This window comes from Hyperolius riggenbachi, chromosome 1 (assembly GCF_040937935.1).
Source record: "Hyperolius riggenbachi isolate aHypRig1 chromosome 1, aHypRig1.pri, whole genome shotgun sequence".
Taxonomy (NCBI): domain Eukaryota; kingdom Metazoa; phylum Chordata; class Amphibia; order Anura; family Hyperoliidae; genus Hyperolius; species Hyperolius riggenbachi.
Window position 1 is genome coordinate 319,880,997 of NC_090646.1, and position 27,960 is coordinate 319,908,956.

Here is a 27,960-nt window from a genome sequence, read left to right on the forward strand (position 1 = left end):
CAAAAGTTCTGCTCCAAAAGCGAGTGAGCCGGGGGCATTGCCACCAGATGTGAAACATGGTACCTTCCCTACCGCAGCCTCTGAAACATTTGGAGTCAAGCGTAGGGGAAAGTTTGTGTAGTCTGGCCAGAACCAGATACCAACGGGTTAGGACTTTATAGGCTGATTCCATGGCCAAGACATTTGTGGAACAGCTGGCCACTCGTTGCCAACAATCAACCCAGTCCTCCTTATCTTTGTGTTGGCCGAGTTCCTCTTCCCATTTCTGGATATAGGAGTGTAATCTCAAAGAGTCAGGGCGGGATATTCTGGAATAGATTGTAGAGATTGAACCAGGTCCAGACGGATTACTCAGGCACATGTTCTCGAAAAAGGTGGAGAATAAGGGGAATTCTTTACCTCGTGTTAAAATGAAAATCCAGTGTTGTACTTGTAAGAATTTAAAGTGTTCTGATGCGGGGGGGGTTGTATTTATCCTTAATCTCCTGCCAAGAAATAATTCCTCTGCTAGTGAGAAAATCTTTGACTAGGAGAAATTGGTGGTCAGACCACCATGAAAAGGTGGTGGGGTTGTCGAGGCCAGGTGGGAAAAGGGGATTGCAAATGATGGGGCATAAGGGTAGGTGGGAGGATTGCAAACCGCCTGAATATTTGAAGGAATCCCACATGGCTAAATCTGAGGTGATAAAAGGACTAAGGTGCTTAGGCCTAGTTTGCTTGGGGATCCAGGGGAGTGTGTGCAATTTAATAGGGTGGCTATCTGGGATCTCTAGAAAGGTCCAGAGGGGGGCGTCGTGGGATTTATATAGGGCCAAAAAAACGAGAGGCCACTGCAGCTCTATGGTACAGGGATAGGTTGGGTACACCAAGTCCGCCATCATATCTGTGTGCTAGTAAGGTCGCTTTACTGATTCGGGGTCTCTTGCCTGCCCAGATGAAGGACTGTATCTTACGTTGGAGAATACGCATGAAGTGGGGTGGGATAGGGATTGGGAGCATGCAAAAGAGGTATAGAATCTTAGGGAGGATGGACATTTTAACTGTGTTTATTCTACCGAATATGGATAGAGGGATGTTAGCCCAGGAAGCCATTAGAGATGAGATTTGCCTCAATAAGGGAGAATAATTATTACTGAATAAGGTATCTAATTGAGGAGTTAAAGTAATTCCAAGATATGGAATTGTGTTGGACCATTGAAAATTTAGAATAGAGGAAATTACGGGGTCTAGAGAAATGTTCAGGGCGAGGGATTTTTGGTTGTTAATTGTGAGACCTGATATATTGGAAAACCCAGAAAGTAGAGCTAGCAGGTTGGGAATGGAGATCAGGGGTTGAGTGACTGTTAAGAGCATGTCATCTGCAAACATCAGAATTTTGTGATGAATCCCCGCACATTCCAGTCCCAAGATGTTCTCGTGCTGTCTGATTGCTATGGCCAAGTGCTCGAAGGCTAGGATAAATAAGATAGGGGAGAGGGGACAGCCCTGTCTCGTGCCCCTTTGTATTTGGAGTGGAGCTGAAGCAAAGCCTGAGTATTTAACCTTAGCTGTGGGAGATGAGTAAAGCATTCTGATCCAGTTAAGAAAGAACGGGCCAAAACCCCACTTTGTTAGTGTGTATTCTAGATAATTCCAGGAAAGAGTATCAAACGCTTTGTAAACGTCCAAGGAAAGGAGAAGCCCAGGTGTATGCTGTGATCGGAGGGAGTGTATTAAGTGCATGGCCCATCTGGTGTTATCGCTAGCTTGCCTACCGGGAACAAAACCAACTTGGTCCCTATGTACAACCTGGGGGAGGAATGTATTAAGTCTCTGTGCTAATATTTTCCCCAGGATTTTAAGGTCAGTATTGATAAGTGAGATGGGACGAAATTGTTGGGGTTGTAGGACTGGTTGGTCAGATTTAGGGATCATAGAGACAGTAGCTTGTAACATGGTGGAGGGGGGTACTTGCCCTGAACGTAGTGCATTGAAGCAGGAAGCTAAGATGGGAGCTAATAGATCAGCAAATTTACGGTAATATGTGCCAGAGAAGCCGTCCGGACCCGGGGTTTTATGCGGCTTTAGAGTTTTGATTGCCTGGAGGACGTCTGTAGGAGAAATCTCCTGATTCAGAGCGTCAATGCTGCTTTGTGGGAGTGTGGGTAATGGTAGGGATGAGAAGAACTTATCCTCTGTGTCGCGGGGGAAAGGTTTATCTTGTGAGTATAGGTTGGAGAGAAAGGATGCAAAGGTATCAGTTATGGTTTTAGGATTGGCCGTAACCGTGCCTGAATGTGTACGGAGTCTATGGATGGGGGTGACTGGGGGTCTGTTTTTAAGTCTCCGAGCCATTAAAGTCACAGGTTTGTTAGCATTATAATAGTAAAACTGGTGTTTCCAGCGCAGTTGCTTTTCGACCTGTTCACTGAGTAGAAGGTCTAATTCTGACCTAGCTTTGTCCCTTTGGGCTCTGTTGGCTGAGGAGGGGGAGGATTTCCATTGGGCCTCTGATAGGTCTAGCTTGTCTTGATCTATCTTAATTTTCTGCAGTCTCTTCTCTTTAAGAGAGGAGGCTAGGTATATAAGATGTCCTCTCATGGTTGCTTTGTGAGCTTCCCAGAGGGTGAATGGGGAGGAGACTGAGCCTAGATTGTCTTCCAAGAAATGTGTTAAATTTTGCCTGATCTGATCTTCGTGAACTTGGTAAGAAAGGAGGGAATCATTCAGTCTCCAGGAGTAGCTGGAACCTCTTGGGATAAGAGAAGAGCATGTTAGTGAGATCGGAGAGTGATCTGACCAGGGGACTGACAAGATTTTAGCCTCAAGGGCATTAGGTACAATGGCTTGAGGGATGAAGAAGTGGTCTATTCGACTAAAACTATTGTGAGCATTGGAGTAGAAGGTGTAATCACGCACTAGCGGGTGCAGATCTCTCCAAATGTCTGAGTGTGTGTGTTGCAAATTGTTGTATAATTTTGAGCCCAGAGGGTTGAGATGAGGTTTGAGATGGGGCATTCGGCCGGCATCTGTCAAGGGTGTGGTTTAAAGCTACATTGGTATCTCCTGCCACTATAGCTATGCCCCGTTTGTGATGGGATAGTACTTCCAGGAGGTGGTTGAAAAATTGTTCCTGGCGGGAGTTAGGGGCGTAATAGTTAACAATTGTTAAATCTTGGTCAAAAAGTTGACCGATCAACAGTAGGTATCTGCCCTCGGGGTCGGCGATCGTTTTGTCGCATTGAAAGGGAAGGCCCTTTCTGAAGCAGGTGATAACTCCCCTAGTTTTGTTTGGGGCACATGCTGTATAGAAATCAGGGAAGTGTTTACTCAGAAATCTGGGGGAAGAGGATGAGGATAGTCTGGTTTCCTGTAGCATAATTATATCAGCGTGACAAGATTTGTAATACTGGAAGGCTTTTGAGCGCTTTTGTGGTACTCCAAACCCTTGGACGTTGTGTGATATAAAGCGGAGTGGGTTAGACAACATGTTGATCTGTTGGGTAGGAATAGTTGCTGGTATTTTGGAATGCTCCATAGGACTCAGGAAAATTGAAGATTGAAAGGGAGAGAGAAGGAGGAGGAAAGGGGGAGAAGAGGAAACAGAGAAGAGTGGCTCGAGGTGAGGGAGAAAAAGGCAGGAATGAAGGAGTCTCCCGGCATGACTCGCGGTCAGTAGTGGGAGTCATGGTGGGGGTCGCCTCCGCTCGCTGCATGGCCTTGTGACAGGGAATGGAATGCAATAGCATTCTTAGAATGTGAGGCAAAAAAAAAAGGGGGAAGGGTATGATGGGGACCTTTGGCATGTGAACCCTGCGTAGAGGAGTACTAGAGTGTAGTAACCGGTATGGGCTGTAAGACACAACAAGGGGGAAGGAGGCAGTGCCTGTGGCATAGTAATAGGGCATTTGAGGATCATGTTTGAGAATCCAACCAACAGTCACCTTGGATCAAACATATGGGTAGAGAATCTTTGAAGGTTGGAATACATGATGTTACATGGCCTAGTAGCAAAACAGAACAGGGGCGCCAGTCGATTGGACACCCAAAGAGGATGTAGTGTGACATAATGTAAGGGTAGGTTCTAGTAGGTTTAAGGTATAGGGTATCAAGGTAGGCACCAACTAATTAATCCTGACTGGTCGCAAAGGCCAACGACAATGCGCGTTGCAAGACAAACTGTAGGGGTGACCCAAAACTCTCCAGCACCACATGCCATGGGCCAGAGGGGCCAACCAGCGACAACAGGTCCTTTAAGTCGCCGTTGTACTGGCAGGGGTAAAAATAACTTGTAGGGTGTATAACGTTCTGAGAATATTGCGTGCATGGGCACATATTACTGATATCCTACAGAGCCCTATTTAGAGATGATGTCAAAAACCTCATGGCATGTGGTCTATCTAGAGTGTGGGTGTCAGCTGTGGTCATGTCAGGACCGATCCAGCTGTTTATGTCTTCTATGAACCGGGCGCCATGCTAAACTGTTAAGTTCTCATTTGTACGACTATCCCTTAGGTGAACCTGAACAACAAGCAGCAGACCGATGGGCATAATAGGGATTAAATTTCACCCTATAAGATCTTGATTTAATTGTTCAGCACCTTTTAACCTATAGTAGAGGAGATCATGGAATTAGTGACCTATCACCCGAGGCGGGTGCAAAGGGAGCCGTGTTACAAAGTAGATTTCCTAGCCCATCAGGCTATGGGTTGCTATTGAGGAGGGTGATTTCCCGGACAAGATAATCCTCTGTACAATAATATTAATATTGAGGGTCAAGGTACTGATATGCTAAATCGGATATAACGGCCATAAAAGTCGCTGCTTGGTGTAAGGTAGCAGAAAAAGTGTTACACATTCGCGATATGACACTGGATTAGCAAGGCAATTTCTCGCCCCCACGTGGCAGGCGGCATGAGGTGAAAGGGGTGTCTCAGACCTTTGGAGATTGAGTACTATCTTGTTGTGAGCTGTGGTAGACTAGGTTTGGGCAATGCCGTAAGGGCCCTTGCTGCTACCCTCCGTGTTGCGTAGGCCAGAGCAGGATGGCGCCCGGAGCGCGGCAACACGCGACCAACCTGGCCATATGCCGGCCGATTGCCGGGCGCCACCCCCGCCGCTATGTTAGTCATATACATCAACCAGCAATGTTAATTTGGGCAATAAACACTCCTTGCAAAAAGGAAGCGTTAAGGCGAGCAAAGCTGAAGCTTAGTATGGAAATTCACTTAATAGAACAATGGTAGCACATGAAAAGTGATGATCCTCTTTGAAAATGTGATGTAATGCGCGGTACTCTATAGCCCGTCACGGTTGTGAGCGAGGCACTTCGTTGGGATATAAACTGCCACCTGATACGGATATAGCATGTGCCACACTATAACTTGAATTCCCCGGTCTGTCAGACTATGGGGTTAGGGGTATATCGAAGAGAGTTCTCATGGCAGGGAAAATTAAATCTGTAAGGCAATTTGCCGTCTTAGTATGGGAGGTGAGGGATAAAAGGGAGGTCTCACTCCCTTGGACATCGGGGAAGCCCTCTTAACAGACCAAAGTTAATCGGTTCCGTGAGGGTGCTGTGACTGTCTATGAGGGCGCCCAATATGGCGCCGAGGGCACAGCGACATATGGCTAGTCCAATCATTTATGTTACTCGGGCACTGAGCGTCATGTGGCGTTGCTATATTAAATAAACACATCAACCGTTAACGTTAGCTTATAGCAGAGGACAACAAACCGAAATTAAACAGTGCTATGAAGGTATATATAAAAGGCACCGGGACTCACCATAAGGGGTGCCTAAGATGGTGCCGAGGGCACAGCGACACGTGATTGATCCAACCGTTTGTATCGCTTGGGCACTGGGCGTCATGTGGCTTTACCATGTTAAACATACACATCAACCGGTAATATAGACGTATAACCAGTAACATCAAACAAGCTTTGAAATGTGACAGAAGTAATGATCCTTTTTTGAAAAATCATATAAAATCATATAAAAGACATGGCTTCCAAGGATATGTAGTGGTTGAGAGCTAAGAAATTAGCTAAATGTGAAGCTGCCGCCCGAAGCGGGTATAGCTGGTGCTGTATTGTAAAGTGAGTGCCCCAGTCCGTTGGACTATGAGGTTGGGATGTAAGGAAAAAAGTACTCACGGTGGGAAATCTTCCACTAAGTGCCGTTGACAGTCAAAGTCAAAAAGGGTGATATACATGTTGTATCTTCTTGGGGAGGTTAGCTGAACCTTTAGTTAGGGGGACACCAAGTTAGGTACCTTAAAAAGCTTGCGAACAAAATTACTGAAACAGGGGTACTTAGTTCAGCTGGAGCCGGGGACCTAGACAGTGGGGCAGGGATCCTTCACGACGTGCAATCTTCCATTAACGGCTTGAGGCAGGGGAAAATACTCACGGTTAGAATTGTCCAGGTAACAATATGCCACACGTCCCGGTAAAGAGAGCGATGAGGTGGCTTCCATCTACAGAGCTTGACCTGAAAGAGCGGCAGGGTAGCAGGGTAAAAGAGAGATAGGCCGCAACATAGACTGCAGAGAAAGAGGTTGCTTCATCTCACGGCCAGAAGTGCTGTTGACAGAAGTGGCCCAAGTCACTCAGGAGCTCTCATTATGAGTAGGTGAGACATTGTAAGTTGGCGAATTCTGCGAGGGGACCCTCTTCCATCCCGATCTAGATGGGGATGATCGATGTGAGTCTTGGGAACTCTCTTGGCTGGAAGCCAGCAGGTTTCACAGCCGGTGGGATCAACTTCAGTTTCTCGAAGAGCCGTTGTGCCTCATCTGTAGTAATGGCACTATAGGTGCGACCGTTGTAGGAAAAGATGAGCTTAAATGGGTGACCCCATTTGTATTTAACACTCTGGGAGAGGAGATTATTGGTGAAGGGTTTCATGGCCTTACGTTTTAGCAGGGTGGATTGTGCCACGTCGGGGAAAATCTTATAGGAGTGCGACTGGAATTCAAGTTCTTTCTTCTCCCATGCGGCCCTCAAGATGGCTTCTTTCGTCTTGTAGAAGGTGAAGGCAATGATGATGTCGCGGGGTGAGCCGTCAGGGCGTTTCGGGCCCAGAGCCCTGTGGATTCTGTCGAATTCTAATCGGTCCATGGGGATGGAGGGAACCAGCTCTTGAAATAAAGCTGTAGTGGTGGAAGTGATATCTTCAATAGATTCCGGCAGGCCTCTGATGCGGAGGTTGCCTCTACGGGCACTGTTCTCAGCGTCTTCTTGTCGGAGTTGAGCCTCAGCAAGGTCCGCTTTCATGGTAGCCGAGTCTGCTTTTAGGGTAGCTATATCTTGTTCGTGTGCTTCAATCACCATGGAGGCGTTGTCGACCCTCTCCTCCACCTCTTCCACCCGGGAGCCTAGTTTGGCGAGGTCGCGGGAGAAGTGTGCTGCCAGTTTAGTAGTGGCGGAATCCAACTCTCGGTGGAGTTCACGCTGGAGCAGCGATTTAATTTTGTGGAGCAGGGACGTATCACGATCCGGTCCTTCGGCTTTAGACGTCTGAGATGCCTGTGATGTGTTATCGTCATCCGAGTCGTGTACAGTGGCTTTCGTACTACGCGCTCTTCGCGCTCCTGTACTTGCCGCGTCCGCCATCTTGTTTGAACCGCGCGTCCGCTGTGGGAGTCCTTGTGGGGCTTCTACTTCAGTTTCTGCTGGTTGTCTGTGAGACATTATGCTCCAGGGGGGTTCAGTTGTCAGGGGTTATAGGGCAGGGTGAAAAAAAAAAGCCTCTAAATAATGTAAATCTGGGCCGATGCAGCGTGGCGGTGCAGAGCTAGCTCAGGCAGCGTCCATACGTCCGGCCAGCTTGCCACGCCCCCCAGGAGAGTGTTTTTGTAGCCGTGGCATACCAAGGATCACAGTGGAAGTGGCATTTTAAGCACAAAAAATTGCAATTTCTCTCTATGCAACACCCCCACATGACACAAGAGAGCTAGAGTCTGTGAAAGGGCCTGCCTGCCCTGCAATGGGGAGTCATCGACTGCTGTGACAAAAATTTGCCTGTCTAAAGGAACAAGTGGTATCCCCCATTTCTTAACGAAATCAATATCAATAAAATTGGCTGCAGAACCCGAGTCTATAAATGCCTGAGTAGACAGAACTTGGTCTTCCCAGGTAATAGAACAAGGGAGAAGTAAACGATTATCGGTTAGAGGTAAAACTGGCTCGCCTAGGGTAGTACCTCTAGCTACACCTAGGGGCAGAGTTTTCCGACTTCTTAGGGCAGTTCTGTACTAAATGACCCTTTTCTGCACAGTACAAACAGAGCCTCTCCGTCCGTCTTCGGTTTTTCTCTACCTCTGACAATTTCGAATGTCCGATCTGCATCGGCTCATCCTGACGGGGAGAAAGGGAAGGAGAGGTGATGGGAACAGTCCTCACAGAGTATCTACTCCGAGATTGCTTTTGATAACAAATGCGGCGATCAATCTTTACTGCCAGTGAGATCGCTTCATCAACCGTTTTTGGCTCCGGATGACTAAGCATTACATCAGACACAGGGTCGGATAAACCCATTAAGAAGCAATCTAACAAAGCAAACTGCCCCCATCTAGCCGACACAGCCCACCTCCTGAATTCTAAGGCATAAGTTTCCACCGTGTTATGTCCCTGCCTGAGGGTCTTAAGCTTCCTCTCAGCAGTGACTGCGATGTTGGGATCGTCATATATGATAGCCATGGTTTTAAAAAATTCCTGAACTGACGATAATGCCTCATGACCACTAGGAAGACTGTAAGCCCATGTCTGTGAATCCCCTGATAATAAAGTTTTAATAAAGGTCACTCTCTGGCTCTCGGAACCTGACGAAATAGGTCTTATCTCAAAATATGAAAGGCAATGGTTTCTGAAATTCTGGAAATCAGACTTGTGCCCTGAAAACTTTTCAGGGAGGGGCATTCTTGGCTCCATAACCACAGGGGATTGCACTGATGCAGCCGGGGCCTGGGGGGTCCTAAGCATTACATCAGACACAGGGTCGGATAAACCCATTAAGAAGCAATCTAACAAAGCAAACTGCCCCCATCTAGCCGACACAGCCCACCTCCTGAATTCTAAGGCATAAGTTTCCACCGTGTTATGTCCCTGCCTGAGGGTCTTAAGCTTCCTCTCAGCAGTGACTGCGATGTTGGGATCGTCATATATGATAGCCATGGTTTTAAAAAATTCCTGAACTGACGATAATGCCTCATGACCACTAGGAAGACTGTAAGCCCATGTCTGTGAATCCCCTGATAATAAAGTTTTAATAAAGGTCACTCTCTGGCTCTCGGAACCTGACGAAATAGGTCTTATCTCAAAATATGAAAGGCAATGGTTTCTGAAATTCTGGAAATCAGACTTGTGCCCTGAAAACTTTTCAGGGAGGAGCATTCTTGGCTCCATAACCACAGGGGATTGCACTGATGCAGCCGGGGCCTGGGGGGTCCGAACAACCTCAGACAACTGGTTGATCTGTGTCTGTTGTGTATTGACCGTTTTGGTCAATTCATTAACGGCCGTGGTCAAAATGTTGACCTGGCTGCACAGTGCATCCATAGACATTTTGGTCTGCTGTTTTGTAACGATTGGTGTCAGCAAAACTGATGTCTGCTTATTAGGTGATCTGCAGTATCACCAATAATCCAGACACTATTCCTGATTATGTGGTGATCTGCAGAATCACCAATAATGCAAGTATAGCAAGCACTGAAATGATAGCTAAATGCAAAGACAGGTGTTTGGTGCAACAGTAAGTACTGATAGGTTTGTAGATACCTCACCAGAGGAGCTGGTGGGTACTAGCAGTACAGAAGTTCCTCACCAGTGACAAGGGCTCACTGGTGAGTGCAGAGTGGTCAGACTAATCGAGTTGGCAACAGACAGGCAGATAAAGTACAAAATCGGAAGGCAGAGGCAAGAAGGTTAAACAAGCAGAGTCGGCAGCAAGATCAGATGGGCAAAGGTACAGGAGCGATAAGCGAAAGAGAAGTTGGAACAAGCCAGAGTAATACACAGATAATATACAGTCTTTCAATACTTTACAATTACAGCTATCAAAAGGTCTTAGCGCTAACATGAAGTATTCGCAACAGCAGACAAGTTGTGAGTGATTCCGCCGGGCTTAAGAAGCGGAGGAGATCCTTGAGGCACGCCCACACCCATCAGTCAATGGGAAGCGGCGAGCGTCTCCTTTGACGTCAGCCGACCAGCCGGTCAGCTGACGCGCCTCCTCCCTGCATAAAGGTCCTGTCTGTGCGCGCGCGCACGCGTTAATGCGACCTTATGTGTGGCAGAGAGACCTGTCCTCGGCGTGCTAGAAGCCCGAGGTGCGGGCGCATTGCTAGGCAGGGAGACAGAGGCAGCTGAGACACTGCTCATCGCAGCTGCCTCACCACTGTTCATTACAATATAATAGATTTAAAGAAAATCAGCAATTGTCACCTAGTCCCTCCCAACTTATGCCAATACTAGATAATCCCGCTTTTGAACCAGGCTGTAGAAAGGACGTAAAAGAGGAGGTAAGGGCTCAAATAGGGATAAGGGCTGGTACATTACTAAATGGGAAGAATTGGAAAACGTTAAATGAAATTAGAGAGGAGTTTAAAGATCTGAGACTGGATTGGTGGAAACTAATGCAGTTTCATCATTTTGTTCTGACCCAAGGGAAAAAAGAGGAATTCTGTAGAGAGTTAACAAAGTTTGAAAAATTATGGAATATGAAACAAAAAAAGGACAAAAAAGTTTTGACTATGATATATGGAGAGTTGGTGAATAAGGAAGATCAGATAATCCATTATAGAGAAAAATGGCAGGAGGATCTAGGATATATATTTACGGATATACAGTGGGGAAGAATAATAGAAAGATCATATAAAACTTCAATATCAGCAAGGATACAAGAATCCGGTTTTAAGATTCTTACGAGATGGTATATGAAGAAACATGTATCCAGGAGCACCCACTTCGTGCTCAAAGTTTGAAGGTGTGTGCCCAGATCCTCACCCCTGTACCACAGGGTCAAATTAACTGTAGTCCAAAAAGGATCGGCACCACACAGTATATGTATTCAGTAGCTCTTAAACATTTATTGCATAATATAAAGTTTGACAGGCAGCAACGGCCCGCTGTTTCGACCTGTAAGGCCTTTATCAAGTTGCCAGAAAAGTGTCAAATACACACACATATACAACACCACCATTAATATATCACAAACTCTACCCAAAAAGGCGGAACACCTAGTGTGTGCAAATGGGGAAACCAGCCAAAGACGGACCTGATGGGAGACTGTATTTTGTATACCCTTATTGGGTTTTTCAAACTGGATTGTTCAGTCTCCCATCAGGTCCGTCTTTGGCTGGTTTCCCCATTTGCACACACTAGGTGTTCCGCCTTTTTGGGTAGAGTTTGTGATATATTAATGGTGGTGTTGTATATGTGTGTGTATTTGACACTTTTCTGGCAACTTGATAAAGGCCTTTCAGGCCGAAACAGAGGGCTGTCGCTGCCTGTCAAACTTTATATTATGCAATAAATGTTTAAGAGCTACTGAATACATATACTGTGTGGTGCCAATCCTTTTTGGACTACAGTTACTTTGACCCTGTGGTACAGGGGTGAGGATCTGGGCACACGCCTTCAAACTTTTGAGCACAAAGTGGGTGCTCCTGGATACATGTTTCTACTTATACAGTACCAGAACCAGTGAGCAACATGGCTGATGGCGAGGAACAAGCGGTGGATACTTTCTATTATTCTAAGGAACAGGCCGCTTCCATTTTGTCTAAGGTGGTGAGTGGGACTCAATTTCTACTTAAGCCTGATGTGAGACCTATTCAAGTGGAGCTGGAGAATCTGAGACGCACTAGAATTAATCTGGACTTGCATGCTAAAACACTTGCTGAATATTGCAGAGCTCGACGGATTCCGAGAGGTAAGAGAGCACATGTAGCACCTTTGTTATTCCCCAATGATACTGCCTTTTGTGCGGTATGGGAGAAAATCTGGAATAAAGCGTCGTTTGACGCAATGCTACATACCATAGTCCGCATTCAGGAAGAGCTCCCAGCACTAGAAGCAAAAATGAATCTGCTGGTGGAGCAGATGAAAGAGCTATTACCTGGTGCGGAATTTAAGTCCTACATGGAGAGCTTGGATAAAAAGATGGATGACTTTGTGAAGACACTAGAAGAGAGGAAAAGAATAAAATTTAACCGTGATAAAGCGGATTACACGACTGGATATGTTTATTCCTGGCAGAAACCTGCATCGCAACCTTAACCACAGGGGAAACCACAACGTAGACCAAGGAAGGGACCCCGTGGGAGACCTCGAGGGCGTAGCGCCTCTGGAGCCGGCTCCTCATCATCTGATATAGCCCCAACATCAAGGGAGAGTTCCCCAAACCACCCTCAAGGAGGAGGAAGCGGAGAGGTGGGCGGAGGTTCAGGCGGAGGTCCACACGGCAAACCCCCCTGCAATGTGATGAATTTGAGACTGAGGAAACGGACTTAACATATCCATCATTGGTGGTAAATATCTCTTCATATTTATTATCAGATATTGAGGAGAGGGTTTTGAACTATGGGTTATCATTTAGTCCCACATATTTACCAGACTTTTTCAGTCTTGAACAAGATTTGTTCCGATTTTTCCGCTCTATCAAGTTAAAAGTCTTTTTCAGTAACATGCCAGTTAGTACAACTACAGATACTCAGAGAGATGGTAATGAGGATTGTTTTCATCTCAGAGACTCTGGCCTACGCAATAAGAGTAACTTTTTACCTTCCAGCCATGCCCTTATTGATACCTTTATGTTGAAAGTTTAAGAGGACATCAAGAAAATGGAGGATGACTTCAAGAAGGAACACTTTAGAGTAGCACACAATCTTACTCGTGAGGAAAATGCAGCTCTGAAATCATTACAGGATAATGCCAACATAGTAATATGTCCGGCTGATGAAGGTGGAGCTGTAGTTGTAATTGATAGTTGTGACTATGAACAAGAGGTGACCCGTCAACTTTCTGATGTTAATGTATATGTACCTTTGGATAGGGATCCTTTACCTGAGATACAGCGATTGATCTTGAATGTATTACAGAAGGCTTTAGTTAAAGGCATAATAGATGAAGGTTTGTTTAAGTTCTTGCAACAGGACAATCCCACGACCACACATTTGTATATTTTACCAAAAATTCATAAAACCCTTTTACGCCCTCCTGGGCGCCCAATTGTGGCGGGAGTGGGATCTGTCTTTGTTCCAATTGCAATCTTTATCGATAGGATTTTACAACCGATTGTGCATTCTTTGGATTCATATATCAAGGACACTGACGCTTTTCTGTGTAAACTTAGATCTATGCCACCTGTGGGTGATGATGTCCTCCTAGTTACTCTGGGTGTGGAGAGCCTCTACACCTCCATCCCTCATGATGGAGGTGTGGAGGCAGTGGATTGGTACTTAATGACGCAAACCGACTGCTCGCTTGCGCAGCGTAGGTTTTTGGTGAACCTTTTGGAAATTGTTTTGAAGTTTAACTATTTTTCTTTCAGGAACAAGTTTTATGGACAGCAACAGGGCATAGCTATGGGCTCGAACGTGGCCCCCTCCTACGCAAATTTGTATATGGGTCTTTCTGAGGAAACTTTTGTATATTTAAATCCCATATTCCGCCGGCATTCATTATGCTGGTGGCGTTTTATAGACAATATATTTTGCGTGTGGAAGGGGCCACGGGAGAGCCTAGATGCATTTATAGCTTGTGTCCATCAACAGTGTCCTTATATACGTCTTACAGCGCATGTGGAACCATACAGTGTTCCATTTCTTGATGTTAGAGTGATCCGTGAGGGCGACAGGTTTGTCACCGATTTATATGTTAAACCCACGGATCGCAACTCTGTTTTACATTTTCAGAGTTTTCACCCTTTGAATACTAAAAGAAGTATTCCGCAAAGCCAATTTACAAGAATAGATAGGATTGCGAGTGATCCAGACACATCCACTCAGCGTAAACGTGAGTTGTCAAATAAATTTAAGGCGCGTGGATATACCGAATTTCATGAGTATAGACAGCAACGTACACAGGAAAAACACTGCACCGAGGTTACCATTTATTTCTACTTATGATACTTGCAGTGATAATGTGAGTCGTAGTATACGTCGACATTGGTACATTCTGAGGGATGGTTTCCCCAGAGTACCGGAGTTTAGATATCCTCCTCTCATGTCCTTTCGCCGGACCCCCACTTTTTGCGATAAATTGCGGGTGAAAAAGAGTGATGTGTCTGTTGACCTCCCTACTAATAAAGGCATGTATCCATGTCTTACATGTCATATGTGCAATAGTGTCATCCGAGGCAGGGAATTTTGTCATCCCACCACAGGGAACAAATATGAGATCAGGAATCGCTTTACATGCGACTCTAGGTATGTGGTTTATCTTCTAAAATGTACATGTGGTTTTATTTATGTGGGGATGACAACCCAACGCCTTAAGGATCGCATTTCATCTCACAAAACGGCTATTAGGGGTAAGAGTACCGAACAGTCGGTTGCTGAACATTTCACTAGATGTAAACATAGTGTTTTGCAGGGACAGGACAGGAAAGATCCACTGCTCTTTCCGCCAGAGCGAGTGCGATCCAGGTTCAGGGACAGGACAGGAAAGATCCACTGCTCTTTCCGCCAGAGCGAGTGCGATCCGGGTTCAGGAACAGGATAGGAAAGATCCACTGCTCTTTCTGCCAGAGCGAGTGCGATCTGGGTTCAGGGATAGGATAGGAAAGATCCACTGCTCTTTCCGCCAGAGCGAGTAAGATCCGAATACAAGCAGGAACACAGATCAGAAGGATCCACAGCCGCTACCGCTAGAGGCTAGTGCATTACAAGCCACTATTGGATGATGACGCTGGCGGTTTCTGTTGGGGATGCAATCCCTGATTGGTGAGTTTGTATTTTGTATACCCTTATTGGGTTTTTCAAACTGGATTGTTCAGTCTCCCATCAGGTCCGTCTTTGGCTGGTTTCCCCATTTGCACACACTAGGTGTTCCGCCTCTTTGGGTGGAGTTTGTGATATATTAATGGTGATGTTGTATATGTGTGTGTATTTGATACTTTTCTAGCAACTTGATAAAGGCCTTTCAGGCCAAAACAGCGGGCTGTCGCTGCCTGTCAAACTTTATATTATGCAATAAATGTTTAAGAGCTACTGAATACATATACTGTGAGATGGTATATGACTCCGGTCAGGCTGGGAGGGATATATGCAGACTCAGATAAGAGATGCTGGAGATGTCAGTCTGAGGAGGGAACACTTATGCATGTTTTTTGCGGATGCTCAAGGGTAAGGGGATTCTGGAGAGAAGCAAAAAAGTACATTGTAGAATTGACAGATTTAATTCCAGGGAAGAGACAGCCTTTTCCCTGCTACACCATAATGAATATGGGAAAACGCAATATAGAAAATCAATATGCCTTCTATACACAGCTAGAATCCTAATTGCTAGGTACTGGAAATCACACCTAGTCCCTCCTTTAATTGAATGGTTCCAGGAAATATTGTTTATTCAATGCATGGAAAAGATGACATATGCATTGAAAGGTGAAGGAGAACAATTCAAAGTAAGTTGGAAGAAGTGGGATGAATTCACTAAAGGGGCCCATACACTCAGCCAATTTTTGGCCGATCGATTGATCAAAATCAATTGGTCGATTGTAAATCGATTGACTAATCGATGGATTTGCGGCCGATTTCGATCGATTTCAATCGATCTGGCAGGTTGGAAAATCTAGGTCGTTCTGTTGAGATTGCTTATCATTTTGCATTGGCCCTAATGGAAATCTGATGACAAAAAAATGCCATCAGATCGATTTTCAATAGATTTCAAACTGAAATCTATTGGAAATCTGTTCCTTTTAAAAAATGTTCCTAAACACATCAGATAGATCAGAAATCTATCTGATGATCTATCTGCTGCTAATCTAACGAGTGTATGGCCACCTTAAGACTACGGATTATAGGCAGGTAATAGGAACTGGATAATGATGGATAAAGGTAACTAATGGGGAAAACAGACTAAGAGGGGACGAATATATAAAACGTAGGAGAAGATGCGGAGAGGGGAAAGGGAGATTAAAAGCAGTAAAATAAAAAAGGCCTCGTGGGTGGAGATGAATGAAGGACGAATGTGAAATGTGGGAAAGAGAATGGGTAATCTGGAGCTGACCTCATTTGTTGCCATTAAGGCCTTCTCCACAATTTCTTGTTCATAAACTTTATCTACAAAGTGATCATTTAATATTTCGATGGCTGCATTTAAATCCTCAGGTTTAGAACAGTTACGTTTCAAGCGATAATACTGCACTTTAGGAATATTGGTGAGCCATCTAGATAAATGGCAGCTGTTGATATCAATAAAACTGTTACAATCTACTGGTTTAAAATACGTTTTGGTATAAATCTCATTACACTCAATAAACACAGTTAGATCAAGAACATTTACACTACTTTCACTGTATTCAGCTGTAAACGTGAGATTGTAATCATTTGGTTTGATGTTTTGTAGAAACACCTCAAGCGATGGTTTACCACCTCGCCAGATAAAGAAGGCGTCATCAATAAATCGACGCCAGAACAAGAGGCCCGTGTCGGAGCACAGGGACCACTGGCTGAGGGTGTTCTCCTCCCAGTGGGCCATGTACAGATTCGCAAAGGTCGGCGCGAACCTCGTACCCATAGCTGTCCCAGTATGCTGCAGAAAATACCTGTAATTTAAATGAAAATAATTATGCTCCAGTATATTTTGCATACTGTCTAAAATAAACTTAATCTGTTCTTCTTGAAGTGTTTCATCCTGTGACAGAAAATATTCAGCAGCTTTCAAACCTTTCTTATATTCAATAACTGTATTGTAACGTTTGCCGGTTTCTATTTCCGAGGTCAGCGCACAAGATGCGCGCTGACACAGTGGAAATCCTCCACAAACGTGTCATTAGGAGAACCCAGGTTAGGTGCAATGCACCAGCAGAGGGCAATTTCCACCGGCAGATGGAGTCGTGGAGTGCAGAGGAATAAACCCTCTGCGCTGCCATAGATGCCAGGTGGAAATTGTACAGATAACGGCAATGCAGGGCTGAACAGCCCTTAAAGAGAAAGAACACAGAAACAGGATGAATGTGTGTCCACCAAACTAGTCGCCACCCAGCGACGGTGAACACACATCAGCAGAAGCAAAGCAAGAATGCAATCGCAGAGAATGGCGATTGCCAAGAGACACCAGACAGAGAAGGACAGAGCACTAGAGTAGCAAAGGCACAGCAAACAACAATGAGAAAATAACAAAAATAACAAACACTAGCTAAACGCGAACACCGCACTCATTCACAACAGCGAATGCGTTAACGGCGTTGTCTCCGCGCGAAAGCACAACAGAGACAAGCATGCCACCCTGACTAACCACTGACAGACAAAGACAAAAATAGAGAAAGTGAACGCTTGCTAAACGGTTACCTCACCGAGCCTACAGCAAACGTTCGTATCAGACAAGAGACAAACGGAAAACAGGAATATGAGAGTTAAGATCCACCGCTCTTCCACCAGAGTGAGTGTGATCCGGGTTCAGGGACAGGACAGGAAAGATCCACTGCTCTTTCCGCCAGAGCGAGTGCATTCCGGGTTCAGGAACAGGATAGGAAAGATCCACTGCTCTTTCCGCCAGAGCGAGTGCGATCTGGGTTCAGGGATAGGATAGGAAAGATCCACTGCTCTTTCCGCCAGAGCGAGTGCGATCCGAGTACAAGCAGAAACACAGATCAGAAGGATCCACAGCCGCTACCGCTAGAGGCTAGTGCGATCCAAGCAAGACAGACAGATGAGGTAGCCAGTAGTAGTGTTGGGCGAACAGTGTTCGCCACTGTTCGGGTTCTGCAGAACATCACCCTGTTCGGGTGATGTTCGAGTTCGGCCGAACACCTGATGGTGTTCGGCCAAACCGTTCGGGTTCGCCCGAACTACTAAATGCCCGGCCGAACAGGGCCGAACAGGGCCCCTGTTCGGCCGAACAGGGCCCTGTTCGGCCGAATACCGCCCCCCTATGGGGTCGCAGGCATAAGGGGGAGCATGCCCCGATTGCGGGGGGGGGGGTCGGAAATTCCCCCCACCCCCTCCGCTAGCGCTCCCCCCTCTACCCGCTCCCCCATAAAAAAGTTGGCGTAAAGTTAAATATTACCGGTGGTGGCTGCTGCAGTGGCTGGCTGGCAGTGGTGTGAATGAGGAGGAGGAGTCCGAGTATGACGCGTTGAGGCCGGGCAGCGGGCGGTTCAGCGGTAGTACCCTTGTGGTACTTCCGCCCTTTCTCTGACCTCACGTCCTCTACGTGATGACGCATACGAGGGTACGCGTCACGCGTACCCTCGTATGCGTCATCACGTAGAGGACGTGAGGTCAGAGAAAGGGCGGAAGTACCACAAGGGTACTACCGCTGAACCGCCTGCTGCCCGGCCTCAACGCGTCATACTCGGACTCCTTCTCCTAGTCCTCACTCACACCACTGCCAGCCAGCCACTGCAGCAGCCACCACCGGTAATATTTAACTTTACGCCAACTTTTTTATGGGGAAGCGGGCGGAGGGGGGAGCGCTAGCGGAGGGGGTGGGGGGAATTTCCGACCCCCCCCCCCACGATCGGGGCATGCTCCCCCCTTATGCCTGCGACCCCATAGGGGGGCCATATTGCAACATGTTCGGGTCCCCATTGACTTGCATTGAGTTCGGGGTTCGGGCCGAACATGCCGAACATCTGGCCCATGTTCGGCCTGTTCGGCCCGAACCCGAACATCCAGGTGTTCGCCCATCACTAGCCAGTAGCAACCGCTGCTCCAGCTTACTCTCCAAGAATGCAGATCAGAAGGATCCACAGCCGCTACCACTAGAGGCTAGTGCGATCCAAACAAGACAGATGAACAGAAGGGGCTACCAGTAGCAACCGCTGTTCTGGTTAGCACTCCCAGACAGACAGAACGATTTCCTGTCGACCACCGCTGGCGACAGGACAATCGCAGCAGAGAGGCAACACAGACAAAACAGATAAGCAACCTAACTGCACTAGAGGAGCTGCCTAGTGCAGTCCCAAGAATTACTCTAAGATAAACTTTAGCAAACCAACAGGGCTGATACTCTAGGAGAGTTCATCAGAAACAAACCATGAAGGATGACCAGCAAAGGATTCTGGGAAAACATGGCTTTTATACTGCCAGCCTTCAAAGGAGGCAGCTAGGCGATTTGCATAACAAATGTATGCAAATTCCTCAGCAGCAGAGCAGGTCAGAAACTTGCAAAAGAAAGACAGGTCTCTCTTCCAGAGACCTGCAGCCCACAGACTAGAGGAATGGTCAAACAGCTGTCTGCCTGTGCAGCCAGCTGAGCGGATCATTACATGTATATAATGAACTAACATCAATTGTACACAAAATGTCACCCTCTGGCCATGTAATTTCTCTCAATTCCCTCAAAAAATGTCCTGTATCCTTAAGATTCGCTGGAGTTTCAATAACTTGCTTTTGGAGAAAAACATCCACATATTTAGATACATTTGCACTTAATGATCCTATGCCCGATATTATCGGGCGGCCCGGGGGATTGGTTGTACTTTTATGGACTTTCGGCAGATGGTAATAAACCGGAAGTCTTGGTTTATCATTCATCAGAAAGTTGCATTCCTTGTTGTTGATAATCCCAGACTCTTTACCAGCTTCTAGCAGTTGTTTCAATTTTTGTTTATATGCAATAGTTGGATCACATTTTAATACCATATAAGTACTGCTAAGTAATGTTGTTGTTTAGCTGTCTATTTGCTTCTTCCATATATTGTTCTGTGCTTTGTAGTACCACTCCACCCCCCTTGTCAGCTGGGCGGATAACAATGGTGGTATCCTTCCTAAGGAACCTCATTGCCTTACATTCCGACTTAGATTATCTTTAGATTTTGGATTAATCTTTTTTTAGATCTCTTATGACCATTGTCTCAAAAGTTGTCATGGATTTACTATATTTATAGCTTGGAAAAAAGTGTGATTTGGGTTTAAGGTCAGTTTGTCTCTACTTCTTTTCTGTTAGATGTAGCCTTTGAAAAGTATTTTTTGAGGCATAATTTCCTCATAAACCTTTTAACATCTATATAAGCACCAAACTTATTCACCTTTTTAGTGGGCGCAAATTTTAATCCTTTGTTTAATATGGAAATTTCTGCTTCTGATAGTGTACTGTTACGGAATAATAAACAGGTATTGCAGGGAATGACCACAGTTTGCAGAAACACTGATACTGAAACAGGAATGTGCAAAAAGGTGTTTTATTAAGAACCAAATCATGCAAATAACATGCAACCATATGCAAACAATATATACAGTGAATCTCCCGCAAACCAAACAAAATAGTGTACACACATATAACCAAAACCCTGACTAAATATCTATTTACAAATGGCGTGCAGGAGATATATATACAAATATGTACAAGCAAAAATATATACAGTAACGCGGTGTCAAAGGGAGTGGGCAAAGACAGGTCAAAATGGAATATCAGAGTCAGCAACAGGTAATCAGATACATACGAGGTACATAGAAATAAGCAGAAGCAGAGTCAGGACAAGCAAAGGTTCAGCAACAGGTAATCAGATCACATAACACAAGGAATCAGATAACAGAGGTGACCAGAGACTCAGACCTGTAACAAAGGAAGTTCTGACAATGACTTTGAGGAAGGGGCAGACTTATATAGTCCATGAGACAGGAAGCAGCTGGTGGTGATTGACACGAGTCCCATTAGAGGCATCTGCAGGCCAGACACAGAACTGCAGGTCTTTGTATTTAATGATAAGCCACCTGCTGGTGGATAGTGGAAGTCCAAGACAGTCCAACTCAATACCACCACCAGCAGGAAGGAGATAATATAACATGAATCGTAACAGTACAACCCCTGAAGGAGCATCCTCAGGACGCTCCACAGTGTCTTTAGAAAATTTCTGCCAGGGTCTCACAAGAAGGCAGACAACCCACACATAGGCCATGTGGGTCGCAGAGGCCAAGCTTGGGCGGGCAGGGAGGGAAAACACTTTGAAAACTTGATCTTTGCATGTTGTAACATAAACTGTAGACGTCCAAAAGACTGTACAACATCAGGCAGGACCCAGAAAGCAGCAACAAATACAGGAGGCAGTAGAAGGCAAACCAGGGAGGGAAATAATGCCAACCAAAGCCAGACCAGCATCTTTTGGACAGAGAGCAATGTAGGAAACAGGATCTCAGGAAACCGGAACACAAACTGGAAACCACCAAGCAGTGAAACAGGTAAAACAGGAGACCAGAGGATATCAGGCAAGGTATCAGGCTGGACAGGAGACTGGCAGGCATAAGGCTTGGCAGGAGACTGGGCACGATCATAAGGCTGAGCAGGAGACTGACAGGCATCATCAGGCTTGACAGAAAACTGGACAGGATCCTCAAGCTGAGCAGGAGACTGGAGAGGATCATCAGGCTGAACCGGAGACTGGCAGACATCAGGCAGGACAGGAGACTGGACAAGATCAGGCTGAGCAGGAGACTGGACAGGATCATCAGGCTGAGCAGGAGACATGAGAGGATCATAAGGCTGAGCAGGAGACTGGACAGGATCATCAGACTGAGCAGGAAACTGGACAGGATCAGGCTGAACAGGAGACTGGACAGAATCATCAGGCTTGGCAGGAAACTGGACAGGATCAGGCTGAACAGGAGACTGGCAGGCACCAACAGGCTTGGCAGGAGACTGGCATGCATCATTAGGAGACTGGCAGGCATCAGGTTGAGCAGGAAACTGGACAGGATCAGGCTGAACAGGAGACTGGACAGGATCATCAGGCTTGGCAGGAAACTGGACAGGATCAGGCTGGACAATAGGTTGGCAGGTCTCAGGCAGAGCAGGAAACTGGCAAACATCAGGCGATGCAGCAGGCTTGGTACCAACAGGGCAGACAGCAGTTTTGGAACCATCAGGATTGTTGGTAGCAGGAGTCTCTAGCGGCTGGGCAGCAGCAGAAGTCTATGAAGGCTGGGCAGCAGCAGAAGTCTGTGAAGGCTGGGCAGCAGCAGAAGTGTGTAAAGGCTGGGCAGCAGCAGAAGTCTGTGAAGGCTGGGCAGCAGCAGAAGTCTGTGAAGGCTGGGCAGCAGCAGAAGTCTGTGAAGGCTGGGCAGCAGCAGAAGTCTGTGAAGGCTGGGCAGCAGCAGAAGTCTGTGAAGGCTGGGCAGCAGTAAAAGTCTGTGACATCTGGACAACAGCAGAAGTCTGTGAAGGCTGGGCAGCAGCGGATTGCATAAGATCGGGCAAAACAGAAGACGGAAAAACTTCAGGCAGGTTAACAGGTTGGGAAGCTTCAGACAGGACAACAGGCTCAGTAGTTTCAGGCAGGGCAACAGACTGCATAACCTCATGGATCTGGACCTCTGGCTGAGCACTTGGCTGGGCCATTGGCTAAGCATATGGCTGGACCGTTTGCTGAGCGCTTGGCTGGACCATTGGCTGAGACCCTGATACAGTCTGTGTGAGCTGGCACTGAAACTGTGCGGACTGGGCCTGTGCGAGCTGGAACTGAAACTGTGTGGGCAGGATACTAGATTCTATAGACTGTATGCCGGTTTCTGCAGACTGGTTGCAAACTTTTGCAGATTGGAGCAAAGTCTCTGCAGGCTGGAAGTGAGGTTCTGCAGACTGAGCACAAGGCTCTGCAGATGAAGGCAAAGTCTCTGCAGACGGAGGCAAAGTCTCTGCAGGCTGGAGGCAATATTCTGCAGACTGGAAACAAGGTTCTGCAGACCGGAGGCAAAGCGCTGCTGCAGACTGAACAGGATTCTGCAGGCTGATTTGAAGTCTCTGCAGGTTGGAGGCAAGGCTCTGCAGAACGGCTGGACTAGATTCTGGAACATACAAAGTCTGCAAGAGTTGTAAAAGGAAGGCAAGAGTTTGTATAACAGGTGTCACAGAAACATTAACTGGAGGCTGCACCAAACAGGAGTTGGATGGAGGCTGCACAGGAGGTGAGATGAATGGAGGCTGCACAGGAGGTGAGATGAATGGAGGCTGCACAGGAGACGAGATGACTGGAGGCTGCACAGGAGACGAGATGACTGGAGGCTGCACAGGAGACGAGATGACTGGAGGCTGCACAGGAGACGAGATGACTGGAGACTGCACAGGAGACGAGATGACTGGAGACTGCACAGGAGACGAGATGACTGGAGGCTGCACAGGGGAGGAGATGACTGGAGGCTGCACAGGTGACGAGATGACTGGAGGCTGCACAGGAGACGAGATGACTGGAGGCTGCACAGGAGACGAGATGACTGGAGGCTGCACAGGAGATGAGATAACTGAAGGCTGCAACGGACAGGAACTGACTGGAGGCTGCATAAAACCGGAGTTGAGTGGAGTAATGGAAGCCGTTGGAGAATATTTGCGTCTGGACTTGGAGACCACTCTGGAAACTGGAGCAGCAGCAGGTTCTCTTGATGAGGCTGGACACTGCCAGGACCAAGGTGTGGACCTGATAGCGGTTTGCAAAGGTGTTGACTTGATAGGTTTTTTAACTATTGTAGGTTTTGAGTTCTGGACACAGAAGGAGGTAGATGAAAAATGAGCAGGAGACAGAGAGTGGGAACGGAAAGAAAGGATTTCATTCCAAGCAGCAATCAGAGCAACAGCTGATCTTTGCTTACAAAGCTTATGTGTCAACAAAGACTCAGTTGCACGTATACTGGCAGATACAGACGCTTCACTCTTTTCAGAATACCACTCACAAAATCCTTTCATATCTCTTTTCAAAAAATCAAACAAATGGTCAATCTGATCAGAGTTAAACAAAAAATCCAAACGTTCCTTTCTGGAAGACTGACATTTAGGCACTTTAGCTGCAGAGGACTGAGGGTTCTGAACTAGGTGAGAGTAAAGGTCCGTACACACGCCGGACTGCAGGCAACGACGGGTCCGTCGTCACCTCCCGCTGGGTCGGCGTTCCAGCGACAGTCCGGCGTGTGTACAGTCTGTCTGCAGACTGATACGGCTGTTTCTGAGCGATCCACCCGGCGGATCGCTCAGAAACAGCCGTATCAGTCCGCCCACAGACTGTACACACGCCGGACTGTCTGCTGAAAACCCGCCCAGCGGGAGGTGACGACAGACCCGTCGTTGCCTGCAGTCCGGCGTGTGTATGGACCTGTAGCCAGAGGGTTAACAGGTGATTTGCATAATGACAGGATTTCAGAATATGCATTAATCAGGGCATGAGCTCACTCAGTCTTACATCTTCTTTCAGGCAATAGACTCTCAACTGTACATTTACATCCAGAAACAAATGCAAAGCTTTGCTTAATGTAAAAGTCTAGAAAAATGCTTTTCTGTCTGTCTTCAAATAACTATAGTACATGTTAACTTGTTCAGAAGTAAAGTCAACCTGGACAGGACTCATAACAGGTAAGGCAAGAGCTGTGGAACCTTCAGAGATAATTTTAAGCCATGCATTAAGCAAAAGAGAGGCTTTCCCATACTTGCATATTCCCTTAGTAACCAGGGACTGGAGGGAATCAATGCAAGCCTGCACGCTCTGTTTATCTTTGCTTGAGTAGTAATCAAGAAAACATTCCCTGTCATCCTCAAACAAATTAATCAGAGCTTCTATGGCATAGTTGTCAAAAGGTGGTTCATAATCGCTGACTATACTTTTGTCATAATCAGGTTGCATGCAAACATTTGTCATTTTGAGGTGTACGAGGTCATTCCAGATCCTGGCTAAATTTTTAATATCTTGGGTGCTAAAGATTCCCAATTTAACATAACTGTAGGCTTGGAAAATTAACTGCTGTAGTTCAGCCTTAGAAAAACCAGCAAATTCAGCACGACATTCAATCTCTTCTTCATCAGCCAGCAAAGCATAATAATACATTCGCTGCGGATCCATTTTTGGACACAACCGGTATCAGTGCACAGTATATCTGCAGTGGTCAGTATGGATGGCCAGAACTTACTGTTACGGAACAATAAACAGGTATTGCAGGGAATGACCAGTTTGCAGAAACACTGATACTGAAACAGGAATGTGCAAAAAGGTGTTTTATTAAGAACCAAATCATGCAAATAACATGCAACCATATGCAAACAATATATATGTTACGGCCAGAACCCGAAGTTTGGCCACTTCTAGTTCTAGCCGGCCACTTCGGGTTCTGGCCGGCCAATGCGCGAAGTGGCCGCTGCGCTGCAGCCAATGTTAGAAATGGAATGATTCCTCTGACATTAATGTATCTTCTGGCCACAGCGCAGCGGCCAAACGTAGAACAACTTAGTTCATTTAATGCAATTCAGCCGGCGGCAATGTAACAATTCAAGCCGCCGGCTTTTTCTCTGCCTCTCTCTCCTCCTCTTATGGGCAGCAGGCGGGGACATGTGTGTCCCCGGGAGTCGTTCGTCGCACCAGGAAAGCAGAGCGGGGAGGCTGCAGACATCGCTTCTGCCTGCACCCGCTCTGCAAGAATGGCAGGATTCCCCTGCCGCGACGAACGACCCCGGGGGGGGGGGACACTCGTGTCCCCGCCCGGCTGCCCATAGGAGAGAGCGAGAGAGGCGGGGGGGGGGGGGGGAGAAGGAGAGAGAGAGAGGCGGGGGGGGGGGGGGGGAGGAGGAGAGAGAGAGAGGCGGGGGGGGGGGGGAAGGAGGAGAGAGAGGCAGAGAAAAAGCCGGCGGCTTGAATTGTTACATTGCCGCCGGCTGAATTGCATTAAATGAACTAAGTTGTTCTACGTTTGGCCGCTGCGCTCAGGCCAGAAGATACATTAATGTCAGAGGAATCATTCCATTTCTAACATTGGCCGCAGCGCAGCGGCCACTTCGCGCATTGGCCGGCCAGAACCCGAAGTGGCCGGCCAGAACTAGAAGTGGCCAAACTTCGGGTTCTGGCCGTAACATATACAGTGAATCTCCCGCAAACCAAACAAAACAGTGTGCATACATATAACCAAAACCCTGACTAACTATCTATTTACAAACGGCGTGCTAGATATATATATATATATATATATATATATATATATATATATATATATACAAATATGTACAAGCAAAAATATATACAATAACGCGGTATCAAAGGGAGTGGGCAAAGACAGGTCAAAACGGAATATCAGAGTCAGCAACAGGTAATCAGATACATACGAGGTACAGAGAAATAAGCAGAAGCAGAGTCAAGACAAGCAAAGGTTCAGCAATAGGTAATCAGATCACATAACACAATGAATCAGGAATCAGGTAACAGAGGTGACCAGAGACTCAGACCTGTAACAAAGGAAGTTCTGGCAATGACTTTGAGGAAGGGGCAGACTTATATGGTCCATGAGACAGGAAGCAGCTGGTGATGATTGACACGAGTCCCATTAGAGGCATCTGCAGGCCAGACACAGAACTGCAGGTCTTTGTATTTAATGATAAGCCACCTGCTGGTGGATAGTGGAAGTCCAAGGCAGTCCAACTCAATACCACCACCATCAGGCAGGAGATAATATAACATGAATCGTAACATGTACGTTGACTGAGATTGTATATCCCCTTAGATGCTACCTCTGGGATTGTAATTTTTTGGGTGGATCTTTTGATTTTTTGGGAGTGCTTGCCTCCTCTCTGCCCTCTAACGTGTTTAGACTTCTTACTCCCTTCCCTTAAAAAGGAATAATGGTGGGTTGGTGGGATTGTTCAATCTCCAAAGAGCTACTTGCTGCCTGATGGAGGGTCCTATAGCCATTCGTTCCAATTTATGGCAATATAGACATGACAGATATTCGAGATTGGAAAAGTCTTTTGCACAGGATTCTCTCAGTCTCCAGAACAGGGGGTTTGAGGCTGAGAATATCAAATACCAATGCAGATCTTTGGAAAGATTACTTACATCGGAAACCAGGAATTTATGGGAAATGTTCACACTGGATCAATATATCCAGAATGACAAATGCCCTGTCGGGCTAGCATTATATAGAAATCTCTCCACAGACCTGCAATATGGAAATAATCAAATTGAATGGGATAAAATGTTTCATGGTTTTTCAATGCAGGTATTAGAATTTTTATTGGAGGTGAGGAAAATTCAACTCCTTGAATCAGGAGAAGTCATTAGGAAAGCATATGCTGATCTTGAGCAACATCAGGAAACTGATGTATATAAGACCATGGAAGTCAGCATACAAACCAGGCTCACCCTCCTACAAGAGGATATAATAAAATGAAAAATTAAGAAATTTATACGTGATGGCATGATGGTAGAAATGACTAACAACAACTGTAATGCTGAGGCCGATGAACAGCAAGGAGTACAAATTCCAATCAACATTGATACTAGGGAAAATCTACTAAAAGAAAATCCTAGGCAGGTGGAAACATCCGGCTGCGGTCCACTGGCCAAGGAGGATGTGATTGAAAATAACAATCCACCTGACCTGTTGACACAGGTTGGTATCATCAGTTTTGGGGTTTCACAGATGGATCCAGAAGTACAGTTGGACCTGGCCTGTGATGTTCTTGAGCGACAGACCATGTCGGACGTGCCATCTCAAAGTGATCTGCCTGGAACTGTTGCTCTTGATCAGACTGCCAGTGTCCAACAAGTAGATATTGTCATCCTGCCCATCACTGAGTCTTCTAACTTCACCACAATTAGTAATAATTTAGATAAAAGTCATACAACATTGAGACAACAGGATTCCAATATACAGAAAATAGGGGGGATAGGCCATCCAAGAAAGCAACATCTGGAATGAGCAATTCCGAAAAATATAGTATCCACATACAACAGGTACTCGGCACTGTCAGTTGAGAGTCCAAAAGTTCAAAAAAGTTCTAAAGTGGACACGCTCAACTATAGTCCAAGAACTTTACAAAGTTCGAAACCACAATTTTTGGACTATAGGA